At 34.0% G+C, this 19,377-nt stretch overlaps 1 protein-coding gene across 5 annotated transcripts in view; it reads right to left on the bottom strand.

Moving 5' to 3' along the window:
• Positions 1 to 19,377, bottom strand: part of FUT8 (fucosyltransferase 8) — a 255,589-nt gene that overhangs the window by 162,477 nt on the left and 73,735 nt on the right. For 2 of the 5 annotated variants that reach the window (XM_010962271.3, XM_074365374.1), the window contains exon 3: positions 7,589 to 7,682. The exons of 2 other annotated variants lie outside the window; for them this stretch is intronic. The gene's annotated coding sequence lies outside the window, so the exon portion shown is untranslated. Of the gene's footprint in view, positions 1 to 7,588; positions 7,683 to 16,099; positions 16,123 to 19,377 lie in introns of those variants that run through there. One more of the 5 variants, XM_074365375.1, reaches the window with a different exon arrangement.

The following is a 19,377-nucleotide window of genomic DNA, read 5'->3' on the forward strand; positions in this document are numbered from 1 at the left end:
AATTACTAAGAAAAAAGTAGTTAAAAATAATTACCCAAAGTATATGGTTTCTATAGAAAACAAACACAAAACTGAAAACAGAAAACAAAGAAAAAAACTTGAAGAAAATGAAGTTACTTTGATTTCAGCTATACTTAATAACGCATTTATTCTAATTCTGCAAATCCTTTGCCTTACCACAAAAATACTAAACATGGCCATAATCAACATATCCACATGTCCTTAGCATTCACACATAAATTCATCTCCATTTTCCTCAGCAGAAGCTTATCTGCACTCAATGTTTTTGCAATTCAGTTTTTATTATATTTTCTTCTATTCTTTTCCTTGCAGGTAAAGATTATACATGCAAAGACTATTTTCTACTTTGTACATTTTCAGGGTGGTTAACAAGCATCTATTAAGGAGCTACATATTGTCAATTAAAATGACAGACTGGGAATTCTTAAAAATGATTAACACTCTGTACACCAAATTATTTCCTAAACTTTGGAAAATGTGTAAGAAAATAAGTTAAAATTTACATTCATCTGATTGTACACAAAAGTTGACTTACGTGCTACAAAATACAAAGGCAATCCTCTCTTGCTGCTGATTATTTATGTGATTCATATTCAAATAAATCCAACTGGAATTATGACATTGTTAAAAATACAAACTTCCCAGGTTATCACTCTGCAACTCTTCCATTTAATATACCAAGTACTACACATACATCAATTTCTACTCTGTGATTATGTCAAAGAAATTATATTGATTTAACATATAGCTAAGCTCAACAATAATACTGATCTAATTCATAACTCATTTAACATGATTTACATATTACACATGTTACAGGATTCACTTATGAGTCTTGACTTAATTTAGCAAACTAAAGTTTAATATTAAATTTAAATACTGGTTTATTAGTTTTTTCCCTGGTAATTATCAAACCAGAGTATTTTCAGTACTGAATAATTTCCAAGATTTCCCCACAAAACCATTATTGTATACTGAAGTCTCACTAAAAAATGAAGTCACCTAAGATAAAAAGAATAAAAGCAAAGAAAGAGGTATACTCAAGTGTTTGCACTTCCTGAGTGCCCTGTGCATATTTCTTCTAGAAGTAGCTATTTCAAGTGAAAATAAATCCTTTGATCCATAATTTCCCTACTTTTCCTATGAATTATATTAAGCAAAAATTAAGCCATTGTAGAGTCCTCTCATTTAAAAAAAAAAAAAACTAGAGATTTACTTTTCCTTATTGTATTCCTCCTACTAAATATTCCTTAAAAAACAGTATGGGTTTAATGTCCAAAAGATCCAGTAAAACTTACATATTTACATAAGTTTTTAGCAGTTTAACATTCAGATTTAGATTCAACAAAAACTTCCTAGGAACTGAATTAGAACCACAACTGTATAATGTGAGTATTAATGATTTTACATCAAAGGAAAATGAGGTTCAGAAAAACAAAATAACTTGATCTCATAATGATTTCACAACGAGTAACTAGTGAATTCAAAGCCTGAAATCCAAATATCACTACTAATGCTGGAAGGAAGAGAAGTAACACTGGAGCATGCCAAATATGACCCAGGCTCTTTGTACACATTTCCTCAATTAACTCTTAACAATGCCTTGTAAACCAGGCACTATCTCCATTTTGAAGGCAAAGAAACTGAGGTAAGAAATGACTTGATCAAGGTTTGTACAGCTAGTCAGCAGAGCAGCTAAAATGAGACAGAAACCTTGGGATTACACATTGATAGATTTTTGTCCTCAAACCATTACTCGTGATCTAAGGAAGAAAGTTCATTTGATGTTTTATTTTTGTGTTCAGGTTTTTTTTTTAATTGTACAAAGAATGAAACAATTTCACTAAATCCATTTTAACAAGATTTCTTAATTCCTCGAGAGAATCATATCTATGTTATTAATTCTTACAGTGTCACTATTATAAGTCTACCAGGCAGGCAAATGATAACAATGTATAAATCACTAACAGCATTCAACATGCAAATAGATGTCTACCCAACATTAATCCAATAATCCAGTAGGAAGACACTGTGAATTAGACTAGCTTTGCAAAGAATCAGCCCCATTTTGAACCAGGTACCAGTTCTTGAAATACCACTTTGAGCAAAAAAGAATGAGACTTAAAGTTTAGAGAAAGAAGCTGAAATACTTCTCCTCATTCTACCCAATGCACCTATATTTCACGAAAATTTAAGCCTATGGCCCTGCTCCCCACTAGCCTAGTTCTAAATGACAGGAAGAGCGGTAAGAAAGGGAGGTCTTGAAATGGGAAACAAATACCACCATTTCAAACAAATATCAAACCTATGTCATTTTCATCTCTCCTTTAGGCAGTTCAGCAATTTATCATACAAAGTATCCTCCAGGAACCTACAAAGCCTTCTAAATACAGTTAGGAAATTCTCTTCCTTTACAAATTCTCCCTTGTCCTTTCTCATCTGCTTTCCCTCTTCCTCTAGATCACTCAAAAGAATCTGGACACCTAGAGTTCTACTATTCAGGAGAAAAGGGCAATCATTAGCAAATACTGACCAGGTCATGAGGGATTCATATTTCACAGTTTTCAAATTTTGCTACGTGGAACCAAAGAGTTGTATGAGGTATTCCTAACACCTGACAAATGAAAGAGCACCAGGTAGGGTTCATTTGTAAAGGTAACCCCTGTAACTCTCATTCATTGTACAAAACTTGAGGCAAGAAAAACGTTTAAGTATTACAAAAGATCAAAGATTTAAAATTCTTTCTCAAAAATCTGTAAGTAGATGGGAGGCAGGTGACAGTTTGTTGAATTTTTTAAAATGAGTTCCTCACCTTCTTTCTGATCACGTATTCATGATGTCAGTTCTACTAAAAAATATTAAAGTCTAAAAAGAATGCTGAATTTTCTCAGTAATTCCTTTTTCCTTCTTGAGAAGAATGTGTATTCCCTGCTGTTGCTGGATGATAGATATCAATCGAATCCAGTTGTTGATTGATGGTACTATTCAGTTCAAATATGTCCTTACTGATTTTCTGCATGCTACATATGACCATTTCTGACAGAAGAATGTTGAGGTATCCCCTAGTATACTAATGGACTGATCTATTTCTTTTTTGCAGTTCTGTCAGTTTTTGCATCTCATATTTTGACGACCTGCTGTTAGGTGCATACACATTATGGATTGTTACATCTTCTTGAAGAACTGACCCCTTTATCATTATGTAATGTTCCTCTTTATCCTCAAAAATCTTCCCTGCTCTGTAGTCTGCTCTGTTTGCAACTAATAAAGCAACTTCAGCTTTCTTTTGATTAGTGTCAGCATGGTATATATTTCTCCATCCCTTTATTTTTCATCTATATGTATCTTCATATATAAAAAGAGTTTCTGTAGACAACATAGAGTTCGGTCTTGACTTTTGATCTACTCTGACAGTCTCTGCCTTTCAATGTATTTAAACCACTGATATTTAAAGTAATTACTGATACACTCATGTTAATGTCTACCATATTTGTTACTGCTTTCTATTCATTGTCTTTGTTCCTATTTTTGTCTTCCATTCTTTTCTGTCTTTTGGTTTTAATTGAGCATTTTATATGATTCCATTTTCTCTCTTTTCTGAGTATGTCAATTATACTTCTTTTTAACTTTTTTTAATGGTTGCCTTAGAGTTTGCATTATACATTTCCAAATAATCCAAGTCCACTTTCAAATAACACTATACCACTTCATGGATAGTGTTAAGTACCTTATAAAAGGATATTCCTAATTCCTCCCTCATAACCCTTGTATCATTGTCATCATTCATTTCACTTACATACAAGCTATAATATGTAATACATGTTGCTATTATTATTTTAAACAAATTATGTTATCTGTTAGATCTATTAAGAATAAGAAAAATAAAAGGTTTTATTTTGCCTTCATTCTTTCTCTAATGTTCTTTTTTAATGTGGATACAAGTTTCTGGCCTACATAATTTGTCTTCTCTGAAGAACTTCTTTTAACATATCTTACAAGGTAGGCCCACTAGCAACAAATTCTCTCAATTTTTGTTTGTCTGAAAAAGTCTCTGTTCTCCTTCACTTTTGAAGGATAATTTCACATGATACAGAATTCTAGATTGTTGGTTATTCCTCTCAATACTTCGAATATTTCACCCAACTCTCTTTTTGCTTGCAGTTTCTGAAGAAAAGCCCTCTATACATGAAGTGTTTCTTTCTCCCTCCAACTTCTTTCAAAATTATTTTCCTTATCCTTGATTTTCTGCAGTTTGAAGAAGATATGCCTAGGTAAATCTTTCTGGGCACTTATCTTGCCTGGTGTTCTCTGAACTTCCCGTATCTGTGGTTTGGATACCGATTTGGGGACGTTCTCTATCATTATTATTCTGTTTCTTTTTCTCCTGGTATTCTCATTATGCATGTGTTGCACCTCTTACAGTTGTCCCACAGTCCTTGGATATTTTTTCCTTTTTTTTTTTCTAGTCTTTTTTCTCTTTGCTTTGCAGTTTCAGAAATGTTTACTGACATATCCTTAAGCTCAGAGATATTCTTCCTCAGTTGCGTCCAGTCTAATAACGAGCTCATCAAAGTCATTCTTCATTTGTTATAGTGGTTTTTATCTCAAGCACTTCTTTTTTTTCTTAGATTTTTTTCTCCACTGACATTACTCATCTGTTCCTGCATGTTGTCTACTTTTCCCATTAGTACACTTAGCATCTTAACCATAGATGTTCTAAATTCCTGGTCTGATAATCCTAATATCCCTGCCATACCTGAGTCTGATTCTGATGCTTGCTCTGTCTCTTTAAATTGTGTTCTTTGCTTTTTAGTATGCCTTGTAGTTTTTTTTTTTTTTTTTTGCTGGAAGCCAGACATGATGCACTGGGTAAAAGGAACTGCAGCAAAAAGTAATGTACTAATGTGACGGGGTGTCGGGAGAGTGGGAGCATTCAACAGTGCTATGGATAGGTCTGAGTCTTTCAGTGAGCCTGTGCCCCACCTCTCCCCCAAGCTGTGAACTTCACAAGTTCTTTTCAGTCCTGTGTTCCCTTCCTAGGTGGAATAGGATAGTAATAGGGGGCTGGAATTGAGTATTTCTCTTCCCTCATGTGGAAGGCTAGAGCAGCCTAGAGTTGGGTATTTCCCTCCCTCTAGGTCAGTAAGCCTCTGATAACATCCAAACAGATTACATAGGCCCTGGTAAAATACTTTTCCTTGATAGCAGATCTTGTTAAGAAAAGCAGAATACCTTGGCATATTTCAAAATGGTTACTTTTCCCTCTCCCAGGAAGTACCAGGGGATTTCTCTCTGATATTCACTGTGAGGACCTCGTAGTGTTCCTGGAAAAATCATCAAAGTGTGAGGGTTCCCTATCATTGGGTCTCCCTAGAGTTTTTACCTCAGACTTGTCCACATGGAGTTTCCAGGGATTCAATTACATTTTAGATTTTCCTACCCAGCAGTGGTTCCCTTAGTGGTTTCTGCTAGGGTAAGTTATCGTTCTCTGTATTTGCCTGTCTATCTCTCCAATTTGGGGGCAATAGTTTGCCCTGTGACCTCACTTCTCTGACAGATCTAAGAAGAGTTGCTGATTTTACAGTTTGTTCAATTTTTTACTTATTACAACAGAGTGATGACTTCTAAGCTCCTTACATGCCAGACCAGAAACCAAGAAAAGTGTGTGTGTATGTGTGTATATATTATATATATATTCACTTTCAGCTTTAAAAAAGTGTGTGTGCGTGTATATATATATATATACACATATATATTTATTTTCAGTTTTTACCTTTTAACTAACTGATAGAGTGATGTATAACACCATTATGATATTAAGGAGAGAAAAAAAGGAGATCTGAGTTTCTCTCAGTGGCACAAAAATTACCTAAAATATGATTAATCATAGTGTTTATCCTAAAATTAATACCAAAATACAAATTATTAAACATTACACTTCATCCTTTCTGAAACAATGAAAACATGTAGACAATTATTGTAGGTTATCATTTAAATCACATGTCATTACTATAAATTATTTCCTAAATAAACACCTGAATATTAAATTTCCATAAGGGCTTTAAAAATATATATATTAATAAGTACTACACTTCACTGGTTATTCTTATTGCTCAATTATAGAAAAATATAGCCTGTTTCTTAATTCCTAAAACAGCATTATAATGTCTTCTAAACAAATTTAAGTTTTAAGATTCTTCTTCTGGAAGGAAAAAAACATCAGCAGAAAGCTAAAATTTCTATCTGAAATTTGACATATGGTTACCAATTCCCAACATTTTCTATTGCCTTGAAAATTACCTTTATCAAAATTACTTTACTTAGAAAATCTCAGTGAACTGTACAGTGCTATCAGTACAGTTCTTATAGCAAGAAATATAGCTATTTTTTTCCAAATCACACTGTAAAACAGCTCATTACTTTTTATATTACTGACTTAAATTTTATTCAACTGAGTTTTAACATATTTAACCAAAAGCATGCTGGTTAAATAAGATAAACATGTCTAATTCACCTTAAGCATTTGAAAGTTTGTTTAAAATAAGCCTCAAAACATAGCAAGAATATCAGGATAGTTAAACCCAAGGGAACATATTAACAGTATCTTCACTTTACATAAATGTAAATTTATTTTATTATTTCCACATCTGTGATACATTAGGTACAACAGACATTTCTGAGTCTTTTAAACAGTGAACAGATGGTTAATCACTACAAAATCAGGAGCAAGTATAACATCTTATGGAATTATCAATAATTAATAATAATCTTAAGCAGCCAAAAGATAGCTACAGAGTTGGACAAATAATTTTCCCAGGAGGATAATGAGAAATTAGGATGAGATATATGGAAAATGATTTGGGGGTGGTCACAAAAAGAATTAGGAAACATGACCATAGTAAGAAGTGAAAGATTATATAAACACTCCTACAAAAAAGAAAATCTATCCTCAAGAGGGTTGTCAAATCAGAATGATGATGGATGCTTGCAAAAGATAGGAAAGAATGCTATAAAATTTTCACTAATAATTTGCTAAAAAATAAAATATATTCCCTGAGACCCCACATTCCTGAAACCCCAAAATAAAGTCAATGTCTAAGTAAAACTAAAACTTAGTACTTGACATACTTTCTAGCTAAACGTAATAACTAAAAAAATGGACCCAATTATGTCAGTTTACAAGGGATAAAGAAATGAAAACATCAAAAGCAAAAAATTAAGGCACTCTAATTATGTCAGGTGGTTATATATAAAAATAAACTATTCAGGTGAGAATGGCTATGTTAAAGAGACAAGATAGCCTAGTAGACAGAACACAGAAGGGAGTCCTGCTCCAAAAAAAATGTCAAATGATTTTTACAAAGTCATCATATCCAACCTCTAGAGCTGAGACAATGTAGACTCAGTGGAATCTTTTAAGGAATAGTGATATGATGTAAATAAATAATAGTGTTTTCTGGGTAAGGAAACACTACTAAAGAGAAAAGAGTTTTTCCTAACTTTTAAAAAGAGAAAATTTTGATTTATTAAAATGTAATCTCAATATGAACTGTAAAAAATGGCTTACCTTTCTTCCCCTAAAACATAAGAAGCTGATGAAATCACATGATATTTCCAATGGAAGATTTTATTGATTGAATCTGGGTCACTAAAATTGTCAACTGTTTAAAATGAGACAAAAGAAAGGGATAAGCATTAATTATATACAATTATACATAGTACATTTATTGTTAATATGAAACTTATCTCACACAAAACCTCCAGGCCACTCAAATGATATATATGTCCCTAGGTTTCAACTCTGCAGGGAAAGCTCATTTGAAGCAACGATTGGACAAATAGTTAAAAGTATTTAAAAAATTCCTGACCACTAAATGTAAATAGCTTATTAACTTAAAAAAAAAGTTGTAATATTTATTATCACCCTACTTTAATTCTTTTTCCTAAAAATAATATGAAAATTTAGCTAAAACAAAAGGGCCCCACTTTTTAAATAAACGGGGGGTGGGGTGATGGTGGATAGTCAAACAGCTTCAAGGACAAAAAGCATGTTCCACACCAGATCATATTTACAGTTCCTCATCTAGAATTCAACTAACATCCAACTGCAGCAATCAGCCAAGCTTGGCAAATTAAAATAACAGTAATTTTGACAGATTATCTTCTATAAATATTCAAATATGGACGTTTGTGTGCACGCAAGGGTCTCTATATGACAGTCAAAATGCTTTGTTTAGGATCCTAAAAATGAGCATTTTTTTCACCCTTCATTTCTGTAGGGTTCCCCTAAATCCTTAACTTTCATTTTAACTCTTTTACCTTAACTGATAAAGAGACCAATTATTAACAATTCTGTGGCCTGAGTCATACTATCTATAGCCTGAATTAAAAATGTAAGAATAAATTCCAATAAAGCACTAATAGACAAAAAGAAAGTACCGAGGATCTTTGAAAATCTAGATCTGTAAAGACAAAAGGAAAGATCCAGGAATTGGGGGCAGCGGGGGTGGGGAAGGCAGGGAGAGGATCCTGAAGGATGACAACTGAATAAAGATTAACTTTTTATTCATGTGATCAGGTATGCCTTAGTAAAGTAAAATCCAAATGTAAAGAGCAAGTAACAACTTGATAAATACGGGATGTATTCAAAGTTTAATTAAGACAGACTACCATATATTTGGCTCAAAGAAAGACTATGCTCTGATGACAAGTTCAAGTATATCAAAGTGCCAAAAGTAGGGAAATGCAATTAGTATGAAATTCAAACCAAATTTCTGAAATCCATAGATAGCCCTATTTAATCAAAAGTAATGGCTTTAAATGAACACGAGCTTTTGATGCATGAATTTTCTCTTCCTATCCTATCTCCCATTAGTCAGTTTCCCTTAAACATGTACACAATTACTGAAAAGCCTCAGATGTTCCAGGGAATCTGCAAGTGACAGGCATGCCTCTGTATCAAGAGCAGCATCAAAATTATGGAAGAAAAGTCAACCTATTCGGAGGCATTGCCCTTCTGGTCCCAACTGGAAAGAAACAACTATAAATACCTCTACTAAAATTGCTCAAAATATTTATAGAAAGTAGGCTTGAAAGATTCTTACTACATAATCTGTTCACCATTCAATCACCCAAAACCAGGTCCAACAGTGGATCCAAGCCATACCAGTGGTTCTCAAAGAGAGAAGAAAAGTCTTGTCTAGGGACCAGTAGCTGCAGCCTCCACTGTGAGCTTGTTGGAAATGCAAAATCTTAGGCCCTATCCAGGGGCATATTGAATCAGAAGCCACATTTTAACAAGATCCCCAAATGATTCATATACAAGGTAAAATTGAAGAAGCTCTGCAGGAAGAAGAGTATTAAAATGAGGGAGAAGGTATGATGATCTGTTCAAAGATTTCCCATTGCAGGCCACTGTTTGGCCAATAAGCAACCAATTTTTGACCTCTGGTTTATCATACTCTACCAACAATTTCTGTATTTTGAAAAAGGGATCCTGAAAAACAGAAACCCCTTGAGAGCCAAAGAAATGAGTATCTAATGATTAAATCTCAGACCCCAAGAAGGGCTGTGACAGAGTTATCTCAAGCCCCCAAAACATATTAGCTAGATAAGTAATTTAAAAATAATAATAACTCCTTTCATTCTAAATCCTAGACACAAAAAGCATGTGGGGTCCCTCTGGCTGAGAAAGAGACCAAGAGACCAAAACCTATGCCATCATGTAACCAGAAGAGGAGAAGGTTGTATGTGCTGGTTATTCAGTTACAGTCTCTCAGTTCCACATCCATAATACTCAGCTCAGTAAGGCTGAAAATAGAACTCTGGAGACTACTTTTCTCTTTTGCCATCTAGCTTCTTTATACTGTCAATAAGGACACTCAAAGGAAAAATTTGCTTTTTCCAGTCAGTATTGCCCCAGCAGAGGCCCTCCACTCCAGAAGCAGCAGTTGGTGACAGTCACAAGCTTCTTCTGGCACTCTCAGAAGTACCAGCAACAGCCAGGCAGTACCACTCCAGAAGTTTTGAGCCCCAACTTTACTCTATGCTCTTCTTTGTTCCCCTAGCCCTGTGGATGATGGCTGCTTTCCACAATTACTGTCTCTGTGTTACTCCAGTGTTCCCGTTTTGCCTTTCAGTCTCCAACACCTGTATAACCCACTCCTCCATTGTATTAAATTTTCTTGGCAAAATTATCTAGTGTAGATTATTGCCTTGTCCAGATTCAAACAGATACATCATGGCTAGATAGAATAAAATTTCAGCATGATAGTGATCACTTTGGGAAACTACTTTCCCAAAACATGATAGTTCATGAGAAAATATTTACTGTCTCTCCCCAAAAATATGCACAAGAAGGGAAATGGAGGCAAGAAGTACAGCTGAGAAAGAAAAAAGAGGAAACATAACCTAAGAAAGTAATGTACTGAAACAAGTATGTTAGAAAACACATTTTAGTGCTCAAAAACATAAAGAAAAAGCCCATAAAAAGTCTGAAACAAATATATGTTTTCCACCTTAGTAAAAGTCACAGAATTTAAGTGGAAGGAACTTAATTTTTCTGCCTCTGTCATCATTCAGTTTTGTTAAAGCAATTTTATACTGAGTTTGAGTTACTATACTTTCAGGAAGCTGCCGAGAAATTAGAGGGAATCCAAAGAAGATTACAAAAATGATGAAAGTGACAGGAAAAAGAATCCATGAAGAAAGGTTCAAGGAGCCAAACTTTTTAGTTCAGTCTAGTGTGAAGAAAACTTCAGGCCAACATTATGAACTGCCTCCCAGGTACAGAGTTCTGACCAGCTATGCTGGTCATCCATACAGGTGCTTAAAATGAGAGAAGATAAAGTAAATGAAGACAGAAAACGGAGCTACTTAGCTTACCAGACTCTCCTTCACATCACTAAAGTAGTAGCTCTTAATGCTACTCACACATAAGAATGACCCAGAATATTTTTTCACAAAAGAGAAAAAAATACTAATGATGATGACAATGTCCAGAACACTAATGCTACAAGTCTGATTCAACTGGTCCAAGGTAGAGTCTAAGTCGGTTTTTAAAAAAACAAAAACAAAAAACACCTAAGTGTTTACAATGTATTTACAGAGGGATTGAGAACCACTAAAGGAACATTCTGTAACTTTAATACTAAAGGTATGGTCTAAAGACTAGCTACATCCAGATTACCTGTGGAGCTTGTTAGAACAGCAGCATCTGAGACCTATTCCAAAACTGGTAAGAATCTACATGGTACCAAGATCCCTGAGTAATCTGCATGCACATTAAAGTATGAAAAATACTGTCTTAAAACAGCCTGAGTGTGTGGGTGTGTGCAGGGGTGTGTGTGTGTGTGTGTGCGCGCGCGCGAGCAAACTCCAGCCTAAAAATAACTTTCTAAGTAAAATTTTTCTAAAGTTTTAAAGTATTATTTTTTTCACTTCTAAATTCTATTAGTGTTTACTGACAATACTATTTTAGGGAATGAATAATAACTAGTATTTATTTCAGCCTGTACTATTTGCAGGCATTCTTCTTTACAAAATGACTTAATCCTCAAAACATGTCTATAAAGTAGATAATTTTATAATCCCTGTCTTACAGATAAAACTGAGGCAAGAGTTACTTAAAATAAATAACTTCTCTGGGTCACACAACGAGTAAGTGGCAAAGCTGAAAACTGAACCGAGACAGTCTTGTTTAAGAGCTTATATTCTTAACCACAAAATACTACGTTACACCATACCAAAACATTTTGAAATCATTCAGCAGGAAAGTATAATTATTAGAAATAAAACCTCTATAAGAGTAAAGGAAAAAAATCAGTGTGCTTTTCTCTGATTTAAAAAGAAAAATCACCAGTTATAACAGTAATATTATCAAATCAACATTGTTATGGGTCTGTGGTATGGCCCACACTTAAAACAGAGAGGAATACGACAGAAAAGACAGTAACTCAGGAGATTACTTATAACATCCACACTGTCAATATTTGAGGGTGAGCGATACATAAATCAATGCTGTACGTCAGCCTCCTATGAAAGAAAACTTTTTGTTAATAACCACTTTGCTACCTGAATTTGGGAAATAACTGAAATCCCAGGTTAGGAGATAACATTCTCCTCAATGCTTCCTTAATTTACCCTACACTCTTCCTACAACTACCACCAACAACAACCTCAGAAAAGTAAATACATAAGGCTATGACTATTTTTCACAATGTAAGGCATGATGTAAATTTAGTCTAATTATTCTCCTCTTCTGTACTGCACTGCTCTTAACTTCTAAAAAAGTTGACTCTCTACTTCAGTCACTACAAAAACAAAATTTCCAGACCCAAGAAGACCCAAATGATACTTTCGAAAATGCTAAAGATGACTTTTAAAGAAGTCAGACAGAGGCTGTCAATAAAATGCCTACTAGAAAGTTTTAATAATTCATGTGAATTCTAAGTAGCACAAGAGAAGAGCCAAAGTTCCCAGAGATAAGTAATATTATCTTACTGGCAACAGATTGAGTCTAAAATATGCAAAATTCTACCCTTTGAGTGTTTAAAGCAGAGCAACAATTCCTACTATGTTTAGCTTCATTCAGCCCAAGCATACTCCTAAAAAAAGTGTACAATACCATTTCATTAACAATGACAAAGCCCTCGTAACCTAGTTTCTGAGAATGAATAAAAGTACAGGTATTAAAAATAGAATTGCTTAACCCACAGAGTTATTAAAGTGGATGCTGGAGCCAGAAAGATTTGAGGATTAAAAATACCAATGCAAAGACTCACTGAAATGGAGTCTTCTAAACACCTAAGTTTAAAATTATGACTTGAAGCAATTAATTGGTTCCTTTGGGTAAGGTTTTACCTGAAGAGTCTCAAAAAGCTGAGGTCCATGTGAAACACTGTAAGGACAGAATTTGATTTCCCAAAGAGCAGATATGGAGTAAAACTTCCTAGGATGCCAACATACACAATGTCCAAAAGAAGAGTGTTCTTAGGAGGGAAGAGGCAACTGTCAAAAAACAAAGAAGCTAAACATTCTTGATATGACTCTTTCATTAACTAATATGACTAATAAAATGACCCATATCAAAACTCCTTGAAAATTTCCATCAGGTGTTAATTATTAATATTAGTTAACTAATATTAGTTTTTTCCTTTCTAGTTAGTACCAGAAAACCACTCTCTTCACCTCTCTACCTATCTTCATTAACAGTATGTTCTCAATCCGCCTTACTTTCTTACTCTAATGAAAAAGACTACATTATTTGAATGATAAAATAAAATAAACTGTATTTATGAAAAATTAAAATATACCTCAAAGAAGTGATATTTATTAAATATTAGTTGAATTAATAAATTTCACCACCCTTCTACCCTCAGAACATGGAAAAATCATATTTATTATACACCATGTATAAAAATTTAAATGGAAACATTTACCAGCACCAATAAAATAGAAACCTTATTAAATCAAAAAAACTATTTAAAAATCACTAGAATCATTTTTAAACATCAGAAAGAAAAAATTTAAAAGATGATTCTCAGACTTCATAGTGAATCAATTATTTATTAAGCTCATAAAATTGCAGAATCTGAGCTCTGTGATCAGAGATTCTGATTCATAAAGTCTGAACTTCTGAAGATGAACCCAAAACTCTACATTTTAACAAGATTCCTAAGTGATTATCATGTAGATTATCCTTGAACTACACTTCATATATACTTCACCTCCAAACCACTGACAATCTCTCAGTAAGTCTTTGAGGTCTAATCAAAATGCCCACTTCTGTCTCTCATTTTAACAGCCCCAACTTCTGCTTAAACTACATGCTTGGAACTAACACAGAGAAAAAATTATAGCAATCAGTTGTTGGACATACATTACTATGGGCATGAAATTTGTATAATCTCTTATATATACATAAAGATTTAATGATATATTGCATGTAAAGTTCACAGTACAGTGTCTGGCTAAAATAAATAAATGCTCAATAAAAGCAGTTGCTAGTTGAAAACTAACGTCCACACAAAAACTTGCAGATGGGTATTAACAGCAGCTTTATTCATAACTGCCAAACTTGTAAGCAACCAAAATGTCCTTCAGTAGGTGAATGGGTAAGTAAATTTTGATACATACAGACAATGAAATATTATTCAGTGCTAAAAATAAGTGAACTATCGAGTCATGACATAGGGAAACCTTAAAGTGAAAGCCAATCTGAGAAGGCTACATACTGTATGATTCCAACCAATAAGCCAGTCTGGAAAAGGAAAAACTGAGGAGATAGTAAAAAGATGAGGAATTGTCCAGGGTTGGAAGTTGGGGAGAAGCAATGAAAAGGCACAAAGGATTTGGGGGGCAGTGAATACACTCTTAAAGGTTTTATAAAGATAGATACGTGTCATTATACATTTGTCTAAACCTACAGAATGTATAACATCAAGAGTGAATCCTAAAGTAAACTATGGACTTTTGATTATGATACGTTGATGTAGGTTCACCAATTTTAACAAATGTACCACTCTGGTGGGGAATACTGACAATGAAGGAGGCTATACATGGGCAGGAGCACGGGGTAAACAGGAAGTCTATGTACCTCCCTCTCAGTTTTGTTATGAACCTAAAACTGCTCTTTAAAAAAACTGTCTTCATTAAAAAAAAAAAAGTAACCTGCTATTATCCTTAATAGTGGAGATATTATTTTGTGCGGCTCCTCCTAACAACCCTAGGAAGTGGTTGCTTTTATTTTGAAATTGTAGTTAATGATACTAAGGTTTAATAATTTGTCTGGGCAATAACTTGCCCAGAGATAGTTAAGGAGCAGAGACAGCATTCAAGAGAAACCATGTAACTCCAAAACCTGAACTATTTACTCTAACCTAAGATAACTTCCTAAAGCAGCAGGGCAACCACAGCAGGTACAAAACAATTCCAAGGTTATAACTACCCTTTACAAGAATTTTCCTGAGTCATCTCCAGCACAGTCATGACCTAGGCACAGTCACAAATATTCCTATAAGATTAAGAATTAAAGAAGGACGGTCATAGGATAGGACTATGATGGATGGCTGAGAACAGGTAACTATAATAACCAAAATTAAGTATAGGTTAATGAATTACTTCATAATAAAGAATGTTCTAATAAATATAATTAATATTTAAAGAGTGTTTAATGTTTTCACAGTACTTTAGAATTATAAATTACTAATAATTCCGTAACAAGAGTCAGTAAGACTATTAACCTTCCAGCAGAAAATATGGTCAAGTTAATGAAATCTCTTCTAAAGTCATTCTGTGTTAGCTATTTAACACAAAGATATTACAAATTCAGTCTCGGGACTCTCAACAGCTAAGGAATGTGATTCTTAGTTAAAAGTCTAAGAAGCCATAACGGGGTCAATTCAAAACAACAAAAGTGACTTCTATTTTATCCACACCAAACATGAACATAAATATGAAATTCAAAGTTCTCTAACATGACGTTTTCCACTCAAAAGTTATAAAATTTGATTATGTTTCTAATGATTAAGTTTTGTGTATGACCTTTTTTTTTTTTAAACACTCTAACTTTTCTTAAAACATGTTTTTCCCCTCATCTCGTTTCTCCCAAGTGGCTATCGTTTTCTTTCTTTCAAGTATATTTCTAGATTGCCTGTTCCCACGACCCATCCCCAAAATGGTAAGCATTGGTTTCCACAAACTTTCCTTACCCCCATCCCTGAACCACAATTACATTCACAACAAATAAAACACAATTCGTCATGGCAAAAAAGATTTGTATTCTGGTATTCTGACATCAGCATACCACTAAAATTAAAAACTCAGAAAATAAAAATTACTGATGATAAAAGTGCATTCTATTCTGTTAAATTGCACACACAGAATTTGTATTTTACCCCGGTATCTCTCAACAAGTTAATGCAAGTCCTACAGCTGTTACTTAGTTTTATAAATCTTACAATTTTACAAATAACTAAGAATTTTAATGAAATGCATTAAAATTAGGCTCTTAGCCAAATAAAATGATACATAACACAGAACAATATACATATATAACTCAGCTAGAAAGAACACATACCTCTCATTTGCTCACTCTCTCCTTAAAGGAAATTAAATCTTCACTACTTGTCCCATACAAACCAGAGAGTCTCTGATTCACTGCAGTGCTACTGCCCTAGAAATCCCAGTACTGCAGGAGGAAGCCAAAGATCAAACACTTCCTTCTGCTGGAGATCTGCTCACTAAATACATAAAAGCAGGTATCGATCGCCAATACCTAAATTTTTACAAAGAATGTATATAGTTAGAAAAGATTTATTATCATTTTTATGTGATAAGCTTATTAGCTGGGTTCTTTTTGAGGAAAAGCAGATTTTGGAAATCCCTGCCTAAAGAATGTTGTAACCTTAAACATACTAAATCCCACAAAAGTAAATCAGTCAAATCAGCGAGGTTGTGATGGGTTCCAGAAAGAGGCACAGAGTCCTTGAACCAACAAACACCACATTTCAAGAGTAAGAACTGTGTGCTTCTCTTCTAGAGCTCTGTCTATGGAAAAGCACTGTGCTCTTTATACAAAACCAGAGCCAAGAAACTTATTTGATGCCAGAAATTTGGAATCCCCAAGAAGTCCCCTAATTATATAACACCCACAGTACCTCAAACAACAGGAAGCCTAAACATTTGGTAAACATTCCCCCACCCCTTCTTACTAAATATAAAAAATATGTTCCCCTTCCTGAGCAGATTCTCTGAATACAACTGAATATGGTTATCTTTCGGCCCCAGACTGCCTTCCACCACTACGCAGAGGGAGAAAAAGCCATCTATTTGCAATTCAATCAGAAATTTTTTAAGACCATATCTTTTAATGGCATAAAAATGCACTATCTGGTAAAGCAATCAGTAGCCAAATGTGGCCAATGAGCATGTGAAATTTGGCTAGTTTAAACTGAGAATTGCTGTAAGTATAAAATACACACTGATTTCAAAGACTTAGCAGGAACAAAAGAATAAAACATTTCATTAATATGTTTATATTAATGAGTTGTTTAAATAATATTTTGAATATATTAGGTTAAATAAAATATATTACTAAAACTAATTTGACTTGTTTCTTTTTACCTTTTTTTAATGTGGCTACTGGAAAATTTTAAATTACATGCATGGTTCACATTATATTTCTATCAGACAGTGGTGATCTATATAAACTAGTGATCATAAGCCCTTACTAAACTTCCTATATCAAGCTTCTATGCTGATATAACATCATAAAATCTAGTCCTTCTAAAACCCTCACCAAAATTTCCTTTCCACCTGATTTACAAGGTAGATTATATTCAGATTCCTAAAAATTCAATAATACTTCACCTCCTCCACCCCCCTCCCCAACACCCGACCCAAGTTACTGGCCTTAAAATATTCATCTTTGTCTCTAATGACTATCACACTTAGAGAAGGGGAGGCAAAAAAATTTTCCCAAAGGGGCCTCCAAGTTATCTTTAAGAAGCGATATGTGGTAGCGTTAAGGTTTTGGTTTCGAAAATCAAAAGGCACAAACACTGCCTTCCATTGTGCAAAGCATTGTAGCTCAGTTTCCTCATCTGTAACAAGGGTAAGTGCTTTTATCACTTAACATTAAATTAATATTTCATTTAACTAATATTCAATATTAAAATATCAATACCATAGGTTATTGTGAGAGAATTTCTAAAAAGCGCGTAGAATAGCACCTGGGACTTAAGTGCTAATAAGCATTAGCTATTATTGTTATCATTCTTTCCCTTTTTTGTCCTGCTTCCTGAACCTATCATTCTCATCTTTATACTCCTGGCTGACTCATCAATAGGTCCTCTCCTCAGCCAAGCCTGTAGCATATCCAGCAAAATGTAAATACACAACAACAGATGGAGAGGGAGGTCACTTGGGGCTGACAAAGACAAAGAACTCCAAACATAAGAGTCCATAAGAAAATATAATGCATCACATAACAGAAAGATTCCACAGTACAAGAAATTGTTAAGCTAATTCTGGGACCCTGTAAAAGACATCTTTAAGGGGGTTGGAATAGATATTTCTAAAGTCCCCCTTCAATCGTCTATGCCCCTGGCAAGGTATCCAATCCAGATGTTAAAATCTGGAACCTATCCCATTGACAGTACTCAACAAGACTAAAAATTGTACATTCTTTGTGACACTTTGACTCAGCTATTGACTCATATCTGTACACCTAAAAAATTAACAAGCTCCTACTGCAACTATTGGAGAGCCTAAGTTTAGACCTCTATCACATGGCAACACGAGTTAAAAACCTGCCCACTCATACCTAAAGGCTCAAAGAGCAGAAGATATGTGAAGGTCGAAATGCTCCCTTTGTCACTTGTAGCATACTGAGTTTCATGGAACTACAGCAGATTTAGGTGACTAGTTCATTTAACTTAAGTCAAAATTGTTCAGCTTAACATCTCATTACCCTTCTCATATTCTGTCACCTATTACAGACATTTGCATTATGTATTTTATTTCCTACTTCCCCAAACTAGACAGAAAGTATCTTAAAGGCAAGGACTATATCTTCCTTAATTCAAAAGTCTACAGCCTTAAATCTGATATATTGGATACTCAAATATTTGTCATGCTGGATTGATTGTTATGACATAAAACAATATTTTTTTGCCTTTGTGAAGTCTTCAGCTTTAAAAACAATTTCACGTAATTTCATTTAATTGTCCCATTAATCCTACAGTCACATCAAAGATATAGCCTCATTTTTTATGAAGTATCTGAATCTCAGAATTCTAAGTAACTAATTAAAAATTATTCATTTTAGTATATCTTAATAAGCAAATTTTTAGTCCAAGACCACACTGGTCATAAGCGACAGAGCCAAAGCTGCACTGCACTATATCACACCACATACACTAGAACCTTTCTCAGAGAGAACCCGTAAGGGAAGGAAGAAGATGAAAGACAGTGACAAGTTTTGATAACGAGATGAATGTATGGCCAGTCCCTAAATAAAACTGAACTGCTTTTCACATTTCATTTTTCCTATCTTATTGAAGTCTCAAAGTTTTATTTTCTCTTCTAAAAGTTTCTTTCTGTTAAGTTTCTTCCTTTATCCTCACATAATTAGTTGCACCTTTATCACCAAAATTATACTCCACCTCAAATTTTACCTATCTGCCTTTATACCTATAAACCACTCTATATTTTAAAAGTTATGCAATTTTGTAAATACAGTTTCCTTATTCTGTCTTAATGAATATGTTTTACTATTAACTTGAATTCGCCGGTATTTTCTGAAATGGCTTTTGCTCAAAGCTACCGTGTCTAAAAATAACCTACTATATATAT

This window comes from Camelus bactrianus, chromosome 6 (assembly GCF_048773025.1).
Source record: "Camelus bactrianus isolate YW-2024 breed Bactrian camel chromosome 6, ASM4877302v1, whole genome shotgun sequence".
Classification (NCBI taxonomy): domain Eukaryota; kingdom Metazoa; phylum Chordata; class Mammalia; order Artiodactyla; family Camelidae; genus Camelus; species Camelus bactrianus.